General features: G+C 35.8%; 1 long non-coding RNA gene across 1 annotated transcript; it reads right to left on the reverse strand.

Annotated features, from left to right (window-relative positions):
* Positions 1-5,273: 5,273 nt before the first annotated feature.
* LOC130054882 (uncharacterized) lies at positions 5,274-7,925 on the reverse strand. The gene is made up of 4 exons (XR_008803215.1): positions 7,870-7,925; positions 7,733-7,776; positions 5,646-5,687; positions 5,274-5,319 (listed from the first exon to the last, which is right to left on the reverse strand). It is a non-coding gene; the product is annotated as an uncharacterized LOC130054882 (long non-coding RNA).
* Between the last annotated feature and the right edge of the window lie 8,865 nt (positions 7,926-16,790).

The raw sequence follows: 16,790 nt of genomic DNA on the forward strand, positions 1-16,790 counted from the left end.
GCAGATACATTTTACAGAGGACAGGTGAGTGTGACACTAAAGGACTCCAGTCCATTTCGGCATGCTGCAGAGTTGTACAATATTTTGGATGGGAATACTAAACCAAGATTGATCCTGTATACTGATGGGGGACCAGACCATCGGACGACATATGGAGCTGTCAAGTTGTCACTGATTATTCTTTTCAAGCTACTTGAATTGGATATTCTGATTGCTGCACGAACTGCCCCAGGGCACTCATGGGCAAATCCTGCAGAGCGCATAATGAGTCTCTTGAACTTAGCTTATCAAAATATAGCTGTTCACAGAGCAGAGATGAGAAGTAATTTTGAACAGTGCTTAAGATCATGTAATTCAATGGCAGACACCAGAAAGAAGGCAGAGAAAGAGAGAGGTTTAGAGGAAGCTTGACTTGGGAGTCTAGAAAGTATCACAAACCAGCTTATTGATCGCATAGAGAGGGTTCAGTTGAAAGGAAAACCATTCAGAACAAGCATTCTGGGAGTATTGCATGGCAATACATAGTCCCCTACCGGTTGCAAAAAATACTGTACCACAACAATATTCAAAGTTCATTATGCAGGTTATGGTAAATGGAGAAATTGGGAAATAGGATAGCAATGGTTGGAAATCAACTACTATTCGAGTAGAGACTAGACCAAGAAATAAGACAAATTTATAATTAGGTTTAGGTTTTTAACCAAGTCAATAAACTGTGTCATGTAGGTGATCATGAATAATTTAGCTATACATATGTATTGTATTACTATGCTAGAAGTTTTAATGAGTGCAAGGTGAAGATAACGAACAGTGATAAATCTCATAACTCCTACAAGCAATACAAAATAGATAGTTGGGCAAACACGGACCCCTGGACACACCAGAGGTGGGATCAGGTGCCTAGGAGGAGTAAGCATCCCCTGTTGACCGGTCACACCCGCCATGAGCCCCATATCCTGATCAGGTAAACGGAGTTATCTGCAGTCAAATCAGTGTGCCAAGAACGGCTTAACAATCGGTATGAAACACGTCAGACAGCATTTGACCCAATGCGAGGTTGTATTGACGAACTAGATCATTATAACGACCATAGAATTTGCGAAATGCTGACTTCAATCGAGACTGTTGAAATCCCTGTACCATCAACTTGTTTGTCAGTAGCTTACCTCGATTTAAAAACTGACTATACCCAGAACAAGCTCTTGCATATCGAATCAGTTGAGATATATAAACACCATATGCAGGTGATAATGGAATATTGCTACATAAATGAGTCTACAGAGATATAAACTTGGATGTAACCTAACAATTCATGCTATTTTTCTAAGTCCAAGGGCCATAACTTAATGACAAATCAACGGACCAAAACGAAATTCAAACTTGATATGGCAAAGCTATGTACCAAATACCAAATGAATATCTGCAAGCTCAACGAAAAAAGTCCGCAAAACTAATAATTCATGCTATTTTTCTAAGTCCAAGGGCCATGATAACAAAGTGAAATATCAACGGACCGAGACAAAATTCGAACTTGATATGTAACTTGTTATGGCAAAGCAACGTACCAAATATTAAATATCTGCGAGAACAGAGAAAAAAAGGTGCGGAAAACTGGACTGAGGGACGGAGCGCAAACCTAAAGTCCCCTTCGACTTCGTCGGTAGGGGACTAACTAGCGAACCAGCATCTAAAGAACATGAGTTTGAGTCAAAAGTGTTTGATTTTATTGATCGGAATATGACTCTAGGAAAGTACACTCAAGCTGATCTACCAAAAGTTGATAGCTACAGGGCATTTGTTGAGAAACATTGTAATGAGAGGAAGTACATTTTCCAGGTATATGAAACTTTATCTTTATTCTTCAGGAAGTGTCAGATATTTCATCTTCGCTAGCCAAGGGTTTACGATCCGCTTCGCTTCTCTACAAACCCTTGGCAGATTTAGTGCGATTTTCGTAGCCTCAACTTTCAGCATATGATTGGACGCAGGGAAAGTCCACTGCTCAATCAGAGAACGTGTTACGTTAGATCACGTGCAAAACAAACGAATTTAAATACCTACAATTGTCACTCGGCCGTGCATCAAATACATATCCAAAGATAGGCTATAAACCCATGAACTGATCCGACCGGAAATTCCGTGAACACAAACACACACAAATTGCATACGTCATACCGTATACTTTCGTTTTCCTATATGAATAACTTTGATGATGCTGTACTTTGTTCACGGGCCTGATTCTAACACGAATTAAATTGTGATCCAGTTCACGGGCCTGACTGTAACACTAATTAGGATATGATTCAGTTCACGGGCCTGACTCTAACACTAATTAGGATATTATTCATTTCACGGGCCTCTAATGTGGCCCCATCCAACCCCGGGAGCCATGATTTGAACAAACTTGAATCTGCACTATGTCAGGAAGCTTTCATGTACATTTAAGCTCTTCTGGTCCAGTGGTTCTTGATAAGAAGATTTTTTAATGACCCCGCCCTATTTTTGCGATTATCTCCCCTTTGAAGAGGGCATGGTCCTTCATTTGAACAACTCGAAAGCCCTTCACCCAAGGATGCTTTTGGTTATTATTGGCCCAGTGGTTCTGGAGAAGAAGTCGAAAATATAATTTTAAAAGAGGTTAATCATGGACAGACGACGAACAACAGGCGATCAGAAAAAGCTCACTTGAGCTCTCAGCTCAGGTGAGCTAAAAAGTATGTATGGAATAATTTTCTTCATATGTGTCTTTCTTCATCCAATGCTATTTATCCCCACTTTTAAATTAACATTCAGATTTAAAATGCATCAGAGTTTCTTGTAAATAAGCATATCGACATGTTATATATGTCCTTATCAACTACAGAGTTTCATAAAACTGCCTGACATGCGAGTTAAAACAGTATACTATGTTCATTCAACTTCATAGAGATGTGCATTTTGGATCCATACCCAAAATATATATTGGAGAAGGCTTATATAGGCTGCAAGCCTGCTGCCTAATCCATTTATGTTTCATACATAATTAAATATTGTTTAAATTAAAATATATATTGACAAATTCGTATCATATCAAAGTAATCAAAATGTGAGCTGCTGATTCTTTAGTAAATTACTTTCTTACCAATACATCAATATACTTTTCCCCAAAGCAGTAAAGTTTGATATATTTATTGAACATCTTCAACGGATTTTTTATGAACTGGTGGTGTCTTTCATGGTCTTCTTCCTCACTGGAAAAAAAGACTTTTGTCTTGTTAATACATGTTTTTGAAGTGGACATTGTTTTCAGAAGTAAGGATGTAGATGTAAATCATGTTTTCCACACAACCCCTATCCAATAGATTTGAATAGTTAGGAGGTTGAACTGAAACTTGTCTGCCACAGCCACATATAAATAATATAAAATGCTCACCATTCATGAATATCACAGTTTATAATTCCTGTCAGTGCATGAAGTAAACTGTCAGTCTGCAAGATATTTAATTATCAAATACCCTTATGCTATTCTCTAAACTGAGCACACTGAAACCTGTAATTCATGCAATACAACACAAGAGATGTTTCTAAAACATATATATGTCCCCCAAGTTGCAAAATTAAAAGGGTTATACCTGTGCCTAATTTAATTGATAGTAGTATCACCAATTCAAAATATTGAACAGACAATATATTCCAATGTCAAGAGAGGACTGACCATGTGACCTAAGAATCAATAGGGGTCGTCTACTCCTTATATATGCTGTACCAGTGTACCAAGTTTGGTGTCAATCAAGCAATTCTTAAAATATAGGAAACATATATTACTATGTCCAGTTTAACCATTGACCTCAAAATCAATAGGGTCATCTTCTTAAGATGTTCCAGTGTACCAAGTTTGATGTCTGTAAAGTCAAGGATTCTCAAGATATTGAGTGGTCAGTATATTCCTATGTCTAGTTTCACCCTTGACCATGTGACCTCAAAATCAATAGGGGTCATCTACTCTGTAGGATGTACCAGTGGTCAAACAGAGGGTTCTCAAGATATTGAACAGACAATGTCTTCCTATGTCCAGTATGGTTTGACCTTTTCACCTGAAAAACAATAGGGGTCCTCTTCTACTCATAGCAAACCCACATATGAAATATCATTACCATCAAGTGAATGGTTCTCAAGATATTGAGCGGACAATGTGGTCTTTCCACCGACAGTTGCAAAGCAATATGTCCCTCTTCTTTGAATGGGGCATAACAATTTCTAAAAAAAACCAACTGATTTATTAATGCACATGTACATGAATACTTACATTATTGTTGATAAAGTCAGTATCTCAACCTGAAACAGTCATAAAAATACATAAAGCTTAAGAACGTTGTAAAAACTCTGTAAAATATGTCAAAAGAATGGCAGAGTTTGTATGGATTGTAATCAGAAACATTCACTGAATTGCTCTCATCCTCTCCCATTGCATTTTCATTGTCAATGTCATTTTTCCTGCAAATTGGCAAAATAATCCGTGAATAACTGAATATTTGAATCTTTAAAATGTCAAATACTAGATATTGCTTTTTATGAAAAACAAATGTCTCCCCAGCTCCCCAAATTGGAAGTGCACCAAATGAAACATTCCCCCTTAATGTACTGAATGGTATGGAGGATAAAGCATGGGCAGAAACATAGACATTATGAACTTCGATAAGCCATATAAGAGAAGTGTTCACAAACTATTTTATACCCTACACCCCTCAGATCCACTTTAACTTTAAGGATAACAATTGGATACTACTGTCCCTACAACATGCACATCTACAAATGGCATTGAAGCATTGTACAAATTATCAAGTCTATAAGATAAGCCATATAGGAGAAGTGTTCACAAGGTATTTTAACATCCCCCACCCCTCTTTAGATCCAATATATGTTTTTGGAAAAACTTTGGATCCTCCCGTTCCGACAATATGCACATCTACAAATGACAATTAAGCATTTACAGTTTCAAGTCTATCTTATAAGCCATATAGGAGAAGTGTTCACAAGATCTTGTGACAGACGGACAGAAAGTACAAAAACAATATGTCTCCCCCTGGAAGAGGGAAGGTATAATTATATGTGTGCATGTTTATATACACACAGCACTAAACATGACTTAAAACAAATGGAAGAGAATTTATAAACATTTCAAAATGAATATAAATTCTGGTATGTAAATTGAATTTATGTTGCCAAAAATTAGACAATTTTATTACATTTATCATATGAATATCTTTCTTATGGAAATATCAAACTTATACTCACATTACTACTTCACCACTCAATTCTTCCTTCTCATCACAGGTAACCCTTCAAAATTAAAAAAGTTGTAGCAAGTTTTTATTGACAAAAAATTTTGAAAGACAATGTTTAAATGTATATAGATGAGAGAGAGAAAGCAGTAGCATTACATATTATAGAGATCTTTCATGGTTTTTTTTTTATTTACATTTATGACACAAGATACTAGAGGGAAAAGACTGAATGACCAAGTAAACACAACACAGTTTGACTTTTCTTATTATATATTGTTTCGGAGTCCTTATTAAGAAAATGTTAAAATATCAAGCTGGCATATCAATAACATACATGTAATACAGTATAACACTTGAATCCATTTGAGATGAATAACCTACTTCTCATCCACTTCTTGACAGTTTCTGTCTGCAGTGACATACCTGTTCATAAAAAAACCAACAATTTTACAGTGCAATTTTATGACTTTGATTAAGGAATTTACAGAGGACTTTATAGGACGGATTTCTTGTATCAGCAAATGTAGTTCCATCTCCATCTAGGAAGTGAGGGTCTCCAATAAGATAACAAAAGTTCCATGGAGCACATCACTTACATGTGTTGCACATTTTCCAAATTCATTAAAAGAAGGATCAAACAGTTACTTATAGTATTCTTTTTTCCAGTTTATGGTATAAAAATTTTAAAACCAATATATTATAAATTATTGAAAACATCATAAATAGCAAAATATTGAAAAATATTTTGCTACAACAAATTTTACAATTAAACGATGGTTTGTTTAAGGTAATTTCCCATACCACATCTTAATATTGAAAACCCGACAGGTTTCTATCAGCATGTATTTTGTCGAGGATGTATATTGATGAAATTCATAAAAAAAATGTGTTTAGTAGACTTTCCCCAGAGTACAGCCCTTCTAAAAATCAGGGCAATACCTGTATCTGTAATGAAAAAACCCCGGCAAACTGTCTGACCTATTTTTAGTCCAAAAGTAGGTCAAGGATGAGCAAATCCAGCTGAAATGCAAACTGAACTTGTATTCCTCTGAGAGGAACCCTCTGACTAAATATCAGAGCAATATCTGAATCTGTATTGAAATAAAGCCCCAAAAACTGTTTGACCTATTTTTTTCAAAAAGCAAGTCAAGAATGGACCAATCAAGCTGAAATGCAAACTGAACTTGTATTCCTCTGAGAGGAAGCCTTTGACTAAATATCAGGGCAATATCTGTATCCATAATGGAAAAAAGCCCGGAAAACTGTTTGACCTATTACTAAATGACTAAATCGTAACGCAATGTGTATGAAGAACTTTGCGATGTATAAACCACACCATAAGCATTCTCCCTTGCGAGTTTTTTTTCCTCTTCTTTTTTTTTTTTTATATAACCGGCTTGTTTGTAATATTGCGATTCGTATGTTGTTGTTTTTAATTTTAATTTTTTGTTGTTTGCTTTCAAACAATCAGTCCTAACGTTATTTGATGTGGAATTGGAAATTACCTTAACAGCTTCAAATTTACACTGTCTTTTATTTCAAACAATTTAAATAAAAAGAATAATTAATATATCATGGTACAAAGAGTTGCAAGCTAATTCAGAGGGAATGTTCCATGCTTAATGACTGAATAAATTGGATAAAGAACAAAATTTTGATTCATTTTTTTTAAATCAACTTAATGTCCAGGTAATCAGAACTGTTCAAGTGAGTCTTCATTTCACGTGAGCTAAAATGAACATATTTGAATTTGGCAAACCTTCACTAACAAGAGGCCCATGGGTCACATCCCTTACCTAAGCAGCAGTTCCTAGCAATGAATAAGCTTTATTCCAACAATCTGGTTTAAAAAAATAATCGAAGGTAACCTCTCAGATAGCACAACAATGTTGGGCTAACGTTGGCTTTAGGTTGGATGTTGGGTCCAGTAGGGGTATCAATGCGTAAAGTTCGTCTTCATTTTCTCATATGTCATTGTGGTTGGGGGGAGTCCCTAATTTCTTGCACCCAAATCACAGGAAAAAAAAAATATCAGCACAATTTCGGAAGGGGGGGGCTTCCCCCTTACCCCTACTCACCCCACGCCTGTTAGGTCAATGTCAATGTCACAAGATTCTGGCAGAAAAAAATAGTAGCCAATTAATCATGTGTGGGAGAGGTTCAAATATACCTGCACCCTACCCCCACCCCTTGTATTTAAGTGCTTTAAAAACACTCGTGATTGATTTAGGTCATCAAAAGACAGGTGGACAAACCAGTAGACAAGGGACAAACTTTGATCAGGGAAGTGCACTCGAGTCTTGGAATCAGGTGAGCTAAAATGTGCAAAGCGTGATTACATCTTAATTCAGAGGCACATTTACGGTACTCTAGCCTATCAATCATGATATCATAATTTACATGTAACAATGTGTATGTAAATCTAAGAAATTTCTCATATCATGAATTATTATAATTATATATGCTACCTTCCTTTAGCATCACCGTACAAGAAGGAACTCCTTTTCCTTGCCTGAAACATGAATATGAAGAGTGTGATCACAAACGAACAAATCATCTACACATTTAATAAATATAGTTTATAATATCTCTAATTAAGAAGTACCTTTGTGGGATTCTTTCTCAGCCTGTACTTGTGAACAATAGGGTATCTGTAATGGTAATTAGTGCTCATAAACTATTTTTCTAATATATAATGTAGGTACCCTATTACAGGAACGCCTGCCCGCTATTCACCATTCTATAAGCCATTTGCACATTGTGCAACCCAGCCAAAAGTAGACAGAAAAAATGCCTATAAACTTAAGTATAAAGTGAAGAAAAATCGTCAAATCAATATTAAAACACTATTCATATGGTGAATAAGGAGTGCATAAATTATCTGGAAATTCCAATCACAAGTTTCCTGGAACGTGAATGGACAAAATCATATCTACAGACAGATGGACAGACAGACATGGTGACTCTAATATATGATATAATTTTTGGATGCTTTTAAAGCGCAATAAAACAATGTATTTGATTTAATGAGACAAAGTTTACTTTGTTTAACTTGCTTAATAGTGCTTATCAAATGTTTGAATAAAAGATAAGTATAACAACTGTGATTGTAATCAGATTGTGTCTTTAAGACATTGATATAATGGGAAAGAGTATCTGGTGGAATTCTGAATTTAAGGTATTCAATGTATCACGAAAGGATAACGAACAGTTTTGAATGATTTAAATAAAAATAGAAGTTTATCGTTTATTAATGAAAGTGAGGTAGATCAAACTCACATGACTGGTAAATGATTAGAAGCTGACCTTTTTAAACTTGATACTTTATTGAGGACTTATCTGTCCTTGGTAAAAATAAGAAAAATCTGATTTACTAAAACTATAAAGAGAAAGCGTGTGTAACTTTTTACTATAAATATTTGTATGAAAATGTGATTTGTGGAAATAAATAATACTGCTATAATCCTAATTAGCGGCCCGTGATCTCAGTCACATCCTAGTTAGTGTTAGAGGCAGGCCCGTGAACTGGATCATATCCTAATTAGAGGCCCGTGAACTGAATAACATCCTAATTAGAAGCCTGTAAACTCAATCACATCCTACTTAGTGTTAAAGTCAGGCTTGTGAACTGGATCATATCCTAATTATTGTTGGAGTCAGGCCTGTGAGTTAGAATAAGATCATGTCCTAATATGAAAATATAATTTCTTTTAAAGCTCTTCCCATGTACTTCAATGTACAATTTATGCCCTTAGAAGGTAGTGATCACTGTTGTCATCAGCACCTCTAATCACTCTGACATCCTGTAGCGATCTTCTCCATTTCCTGTTGATCATAAAATGGTCTATTTGATTAGTTGTTCTGCCATCTGGCGATTTCCAAGTAAGTTTGTGTATATCTAGATGTGGAAAGATGGTACCTCCAATGACTAAGTTGTTACTGAGGCAAAAATCTACCAATTGTTCTCCATTTTCATTTCTTATCCCACAGCCATGTTTTCCCATGATTTCTTCCAACATTGGTATTTTCGGATCCTACTTTGGCATTCACATCTCCTGTTATTAAGACTAGGTCGTGCTGTGGCACTTTGGAGAAGATGGATTGAAGCTGCTCATAGAATTCGGCTTTTGTTTCCTCGTCAGCATCGTTAGTTGGTGCATAACACTGAATGATTGCTAGCTTACAGTATTTTGAATTAAATCTGGCTGTTATAAGTCGTTCACTAATTGGTTCCCATTCCAGTAAAGTTTTTGTCACTTCTTCTTTCATAATAATTGCCACACCTCGTATATGGTTACTCTGGTGTCCTGAGTATAGTATGGTGTGACCTTATTCTCTTTAGAGAAGTCGAGAGGCATAGCCTTCATCGATTTCTCTTCGCAAGCATTCATATTTTGATTCTGGAAAACGTGTAAATGCCGGAGTCGGTGACGGGGTATGCTTCGACCGACGTTTCGACTCAGATGTGCCTGGATTTACGCAATAGACAACTTGTTTTCAAACATTTAGCAGTAATGCACAAAACTGTCACAAGGAAATCAACACTTACTTGCTTTTAATCCATTTTCAACATGTCCCCTGTCCCGGGTTTACGTTTACTGGTCTTGGGAGCTGTCACAATAGGGGACCAGTTGAGAGAAAGCAGGCTGACGTAAACAGAGTTGTGATTTAAACCCGGGACAGGGGCATGTTGAAAATTTTAAGGATGGCCTAATAAGAGGAAAGTGACATCTGTATTTGATATAGCAATGTTTGGGGTTGGTATATATGTAAGAATAAATAATATTCGAAGATACATTGGAATGAAAATTTGTGAAAAAGGAATCATGAAGCATATTTATGAGAAATTGATGCAAATGTAAATTACTTCTGTTTGGCACACACTCATCCACTCGAACATAACAGAGTGTAACTAAATCCCATTGTAAGGGGATTCAAAATAGATAACTGGTGCAAAATGTGGTACGTACCATTCGAAAATGATTATGAATTTGACATATTACATGTATGACAAACGGGATGATTTCAGCTTCTCCATCGTCAACTTCCCATATTTATGTAGCAATATTCCATTATCACCTGCATATGGTGTTTATATCTCTCAACTGATTCGATATGCAAGAGCTTGTTCTGCGTATAGTCAGTTTTTAAATCGAGGCAAGCTACTGACAAACAAGTTGATGGTACAGCGGTTTCAACAGTCTCGATTGAAGTCAGTATTTTGCAAATTCTAAGGTCGTTATAATGATCTAGTTCGTCAATACAACCTATCATTGGGTCAAATGCTGTCTGACTTGTCTCATACCGATTGTTAGGCCGTTCTTGGCACACTGATTTTGACTACAGATAACTCCGTTTACCTGATCAGGATATAGAGCTCACGGCAGGCGTGACCGGTCGACAGGGGATGCTTACTCCTCCTAGGCACCCTTAGACAGTGGTAAATAGATACAGAGACACAGTCATAAAAAGAAAGATGATGACATAAATACAGATAGAAAAAAAGTGACATGTGACAAAGAAAGTGTTCATAATAATAAAGATGATGGCATATATACAGACAGAGAGACAAAGTGACATGACCCCAAAATCTATAGGTGTCTTCCGCCTATTGTAATTTATTTCTGTACAAAATTTGAAAACTGTACAATGGAAACTGTTTGAGTTGTGTCACAAAGAAAGTGTTGACGGACAGAATAACGGTTGGACAATGTGATTACATGTACCATAGGGCTCCCAAATTTCATGCGGGGCCCTGATAAATCAAAGAGAGGTTTGTGATATTACACGTATCTTCAAATTCGAAGAGAAAAAATAAATAAGTAAGTAACAGTATCATATGATTTATTCCAAATTAAGGCATGGTTGAATATGTAATCTATGGCATGTTTTTGATCAGGTGAGTCATGTACGTTTCTGTCCTAAACGTTCTTTCGTTGATATGACAGTTGTAGAATATCTGGACTATTACTCGTTTGGTTTGGTGCATGTACCTTTATCCAGTGACGAATCCTGAACTTGGGGGTGGGGTGGGGGCAGTAATGAATTGGGAGAAAGGGAAACTGCCGTGAAACCCCCTAATAGGGTCCAGGGAGAAGCCCTGGTTGGTACACAAGGGGTGTGGTCCCCGGAAGCTGTTATATAAGGACACAGTTTTGGTGTTTTTGGACATATAAACATTAAAAGCACACCAAGAACCCAATATTTGTAAAATGAATAAATAGAAGAAAAAATTGGCCTCCCATTTCTCCACTCTTCCGAATGTTCCTGCACTCTTCTGAATGTTCCTGATCGTCTAGGGATTCTTTTTCTGCTTCAGAATCGGTCACGGTCTCCGTCGAATCTATCATGCTACGATTGTTTGTAGTACTTAGCATGGGTTCATACATGTATGACTGTATTCGCTATGTCAAGTCAACTTCGGGTATTTCTCCATCACTTTCATTGTTATCCAGAAAATATGCTATTTTCTTAGAGGTTTACTATAACTTGTTTTACTATCGACGTCTCTGGTGACGTCATAAACAGGGGATGTAACCCCGTCGGTTATATCGAATATTGTCAATCTTAAAATTATAAAAATATTTTTAACATTTAAGTATCAGTACAAATCGAAAACTTTTAGAATTACAATTTTTATGTGAAATTGACAATATATCAACATTTGGGGGGAGGGGCGTCATATCCATTACACTTGACCTGTAAAATCGTGAAACTAAGTGAATGTTGTTCCAAGATGATGTTTCAAAAGAAATAGATTATCATGTACATTTATGAATGGAAGCAACTAAAGCCACAGAAATGACATTGTTTTGTTCTATAAAATTTTACATGCTTTTTGTTTTAGAAAACATGGAGAATACGTGTGCATATAAACAAGTTAATACCAACGTTGCAACTGATACTAGTATTCAAATGTGCAAGTTCAAGAGGTAGGCAAGTTTATGCTGTATATTTTCTACAACAGTCTTCAATTTTTTCAATTGTTGGACCAAAAAAATGATGGAATTCAGAATTTTCATTAACTTTATGACCCTCTTGTGAACTTGCAATATGACATATGTCAAACCCGATACTAATTTTTTAAAAGACGTGATCTGATTTCCAAATTGATGATCTCCTGACTTCTCCAAATGGTGGTCATATAAAGCCGTCATCTTACCTTCCTCTCGTAGGTATTCTTAAAGTAATTTTAAGTAGCTTACTTCATATTATGGATTGAAGTTTACATAAAACATTAAAAATACATACTTGAAGCATAATGTATCATCGAATTTTTTAAGTTTATATTTACATTCTTAGCTTTTACCCTAAAAATTCATATATACTGAATGAACAATGGGTTTAATTTTTGGGTTTTATTTTAATATGGATAAAATAACACGTGTAAGAAATATAATGAAAATTTTAACCGTTTTGGTACTTTTATATATATACACACTTTCGCTAGGCGTACAGAATAGTAGCAGCCTATAATGTACTCCGAAAATTAAGGTCCTAACCTAAAATGGGAAATTTAAATGAAAGGACATGAGATGAACGCCCGTTGTGTTGAAAATGATTAAATCATCAGCAATTCCTATTTTGAATTAATTGCAGTTAAGGTTTTTAATTTATACGATTATTATACACACTATTTGGAAATTACATACTTTTCCTGCAATCAATTGTTAGACATATCATATTATATAGGTTTCAGAAATAGCACGATTATACATTATCCTCTATATATTACAACATCTGTCAAATTCTTATCTGTCCAAATTTACTTGCCTATTATCGGATAATGATTGATGTGTTTGTTTTTGACAAATTCAATACTAAACACCGTGTTGTCGACGTTGATTGCTTGCTATAATTATACATAATCGCAGTGAGAAAAACATTGGAAAGTGAAAAGACACACCACCTACGTATTCCTGATGATTCAAAACTGAATACACTGTACTGTAGTAAATATAATTAGAATGAACACTTATTTGATATGATTGGTCATCAGAGATTTACTAGGAAGGTACAATGTATCTAGATTTGGTAGGGGGCGGCATTCTGCAAATCGCGAAATCTATTTCCATGGATGGTTTAATATAAAGCCAATTCGATCGAATGTTTTGTTTTTCTTGACTGAATGACACTTTGAGTTCCCATCTGTCTCATAACGATAATGAAAATAAAACGATTCTTACCAAAGTCACATTCTATTGATTGATTGTGTAAACTTACGTCCCGTCGAGAAATTTTCACTCATATTGAGACGTCACCAGCTGTAGGAATTTTCACTCATATTGAGACGTCACCAGCTGTAGGAAAAGTACCACAAATTTAGACATGCTTAAAGCTCAGGGTCGAGCAGTGAGGGTTCTTTATCGTGCCAACGCCAGCCGCGACACGGGACCTCCGTTCTTAAAGGACACAACGCATGTTTCTAAACTTTTTCATTTTTTCAGCAAAATTAACTCTTTTTATGCCTAAAACTACTTTAAATGTGTTTTAAATGAAATATTTTGCGTAGTTTTCGAGTTTGAAAGCGATGAAATTCAAATCTTGCGATATGCATATTTTCTTTCGCTAGTTTACGCGCCATTTTGTGTGACGTCATATGCGCCCTCGGGTTTGAAAACATCTATTAGCCATATCATAAACAGATTAGATTTAATCGACAAAAAACCAATTGTCACGTTAACGGCTTGTAAATAATAATGCATTAAGATGTTTTGTGCCGTGCTCGGGTGTACTAGTTGTCGGTAGAAAGGATTTAGACTGAGTATTTTTCAATTTTTCGAAGGAAGGTACGAGAAAAAAGACGTGGATAATTTTTTTGTTGGAGCAAGAACTTTACCTTAAAAAACACACCCAGTCACCTTTTCAAACATCGCTTGGACAGAGACCCTGATAAACTGCGAGAAAATGGATATATCGAAGCTATAAGCACTGGTAGGCCTATAGCATACATTCTATTCAATACACACTCGGATCAACTGACCTTCACCTTGTAACAACATATATCGACGATACAATGTAACTTCTACCAACTGGTAGATTTACAACAACAAAAAATAAAGATACAAAATAATTGAACTTTTAATTATACAAATAATAGAATATTGTATTTTCTAACTTTAAATTGAATTATAAAATTATTTCTTTATTGAACTCGTAGCATCTTGAGTGCGTCAGTAGGCTATAACGCCGTGCTCCCACTTCGTACTTCCTAAAGACGTACAGATCACAATTCAAAAATAGTAATAAGATTGCTTTATCAAAATAAAATAATGTGATTACCACTTTAAATTTGAATATTTTTATTGATTTGTGTGTGTATTATCTTTTTCTTTCTTTCCGAAATGCACGCGTGACAATAGCTTGGCATAGGGCCTAGTTGTCGACAATTTAACGTATCATAATTTGTCTAATCCAAAAATAAATAATGATTGCACTGTTTATTTTAGAAAAACAGCGCCAATTACATATGTATAAAGGAATAACATCCCCAAACAGTTTGTAGACAGCGACCCATATAAACATTATTTACTCACAATTTTGCCGATTTCATACACGCTTTACTCGCTATATTTGGGTATTTACATCGTTATATGTGTGCACTGGTGGCGAACACATATAAAACTCGGACAATTTATCAACATCGATTTAAATGTTGCTCATGGTAAATTAATTAGGCCCCTAAAAGTTGAGTTTTTAATAATATCTCGCAGTACTTTCACAATCCCAAGGGCGCATGTGACGTCACTGTACCACGTGACTACCTACCTAATTAACTTGACTTTTTGAAATCGGGGCTTAGATTTAAGTCTGTATTGTGGTTAATTATCGCAAAATTTCGGCGAACGAACTATTAGAATTAATTACTATAAGCATAAAGAAGACAAAATGCATGTAATATTGTATACTTTGAAAACATGAGATATGTCCTTTAAGGTCATGTCCGAAAGACCCGTGATTTTCACTTCTAAATGCCGAGTGGTTGACGAAGGAGCAAACACAGCCTATGTTAACGTCTCAGGTTTGACGCGGCCATGGCATGAGCGGGATTCGAACTCACGACCTCCCGGTTACGAAGCGAACGCTCTACCTCTGAGATACCGGGTCCGGTCACATTCTAATGCGAAACAAGCAAATCCCAAATGTTTGATATGATGATCTTTAAGAAAATAAGATTGGCTGTTTCGGGTGTTGATTATAGCACCATTGATCTAAATGTGGTTTTCTTGCACTCAAATGCGACATCATTGTAGCAACATTATTGCAGTCCCTTTCTTTCCGTTGCGATTCTACATAGCCACTTTTATCACAAAAATTATTGCGTAATATCTTTTGGGGGTATTTCTGATGTTCATTGGTACCTTACGATTTTGCTAGTCCGTCGGATGGGACGATAAAAGGTGTCAAGGATCACAACCCCTTTGGCACGCAAAAGACCGTTTTCCTGATTTTCGAAAAATAGTAGGCTCACATAGGGTCGACAGGGAAACTCAAACACTCACAACCAAACATATTTCAATTAGTTAACCGCTGTAAAATGGCTGAAATATTGACAAAACGGAGTAAAACCTCAATCAATCAATAATATAAAAAGGTACAATAAATACTAGCAGTCCTTACAGTCAACATGAAAAAGGTGAAGATAACGAACAACAATCAATCTCTTATATCCTATAAATGAATAAAATCGAGAACAGAGCAAACATCCCTGGAAACACAAGAGGTGGGATCACGTGCCATGGTTGAATACACATCATCTGTTGACCGGTCACACCTGCAGTGAACCCCCAATCTTTATCAGATCAACGGACTTATCCGTAGTCAAATCAGTATTGGCATGAAACAGTCAGACGGCATTCGACTTAATGAGAAGTTGTATTTGCAAAATGATCACTATAATGACAATTAAATTTGCGAAATGCTGACTTTAAAAGGGACATTCCCCCACTTCTGATGAGACAGAAAAAAACAGAGGCCCTGTGTCACAGCAGGTGTGACACGATAAAGATCCCTCCTTGCTCAAAAGCCGTAAGTGCCGAATATACTGTAGGCCTAAATTTTACAGCCCTTCACCGCCAATGATGAAATCTCCATATGGGTGGGAAATTCTCTAGAATGACGTTAAACAATATACAACCAATCAGCCTTTCCATCTATCACACTGTGGTCTACCACTAAGATAAGACTGAAACCATGTAAAAGAATTTTGACAAATAATAAATGATAAAAGCTTGTGTAACGATAATTGGTGATTTACAGTATCAAAGGCTTTGCTAGGATCAATAAAACGAACACCTGTTAATTTGCCATTGTCTATTTTATGTTTAATCATTTATCAAAAATATTATGAAGTGTCGTTTCACATGAATGCTTTGGTCGAAACCGAAATGATGTTCTGTTAAAAGATTGTTTTTATCTAATTACTTGTAAAATGAGTTAACAACACGTCTTTCTAACTTTGCTGACAATTGCTAAAACTGACACCGGTCGATAATTTTTCACCATAGAATTGTCGCCAGATTTAAA

This window comes from Ostrea edulis, chromosome 5 (assembly GCF_947568905.1).
Source record: "Ostrea edulis chromosome 5, xbOstEdul1.1, whole genome shotgun sequence".
Taxonomy (NCBI): domain Eukaryota; kingdom Metazoa; phylum Mollusca; class Bivalvia; order Ostreida; family Ostreidae; genus Ostrea; species Ostrea edulis.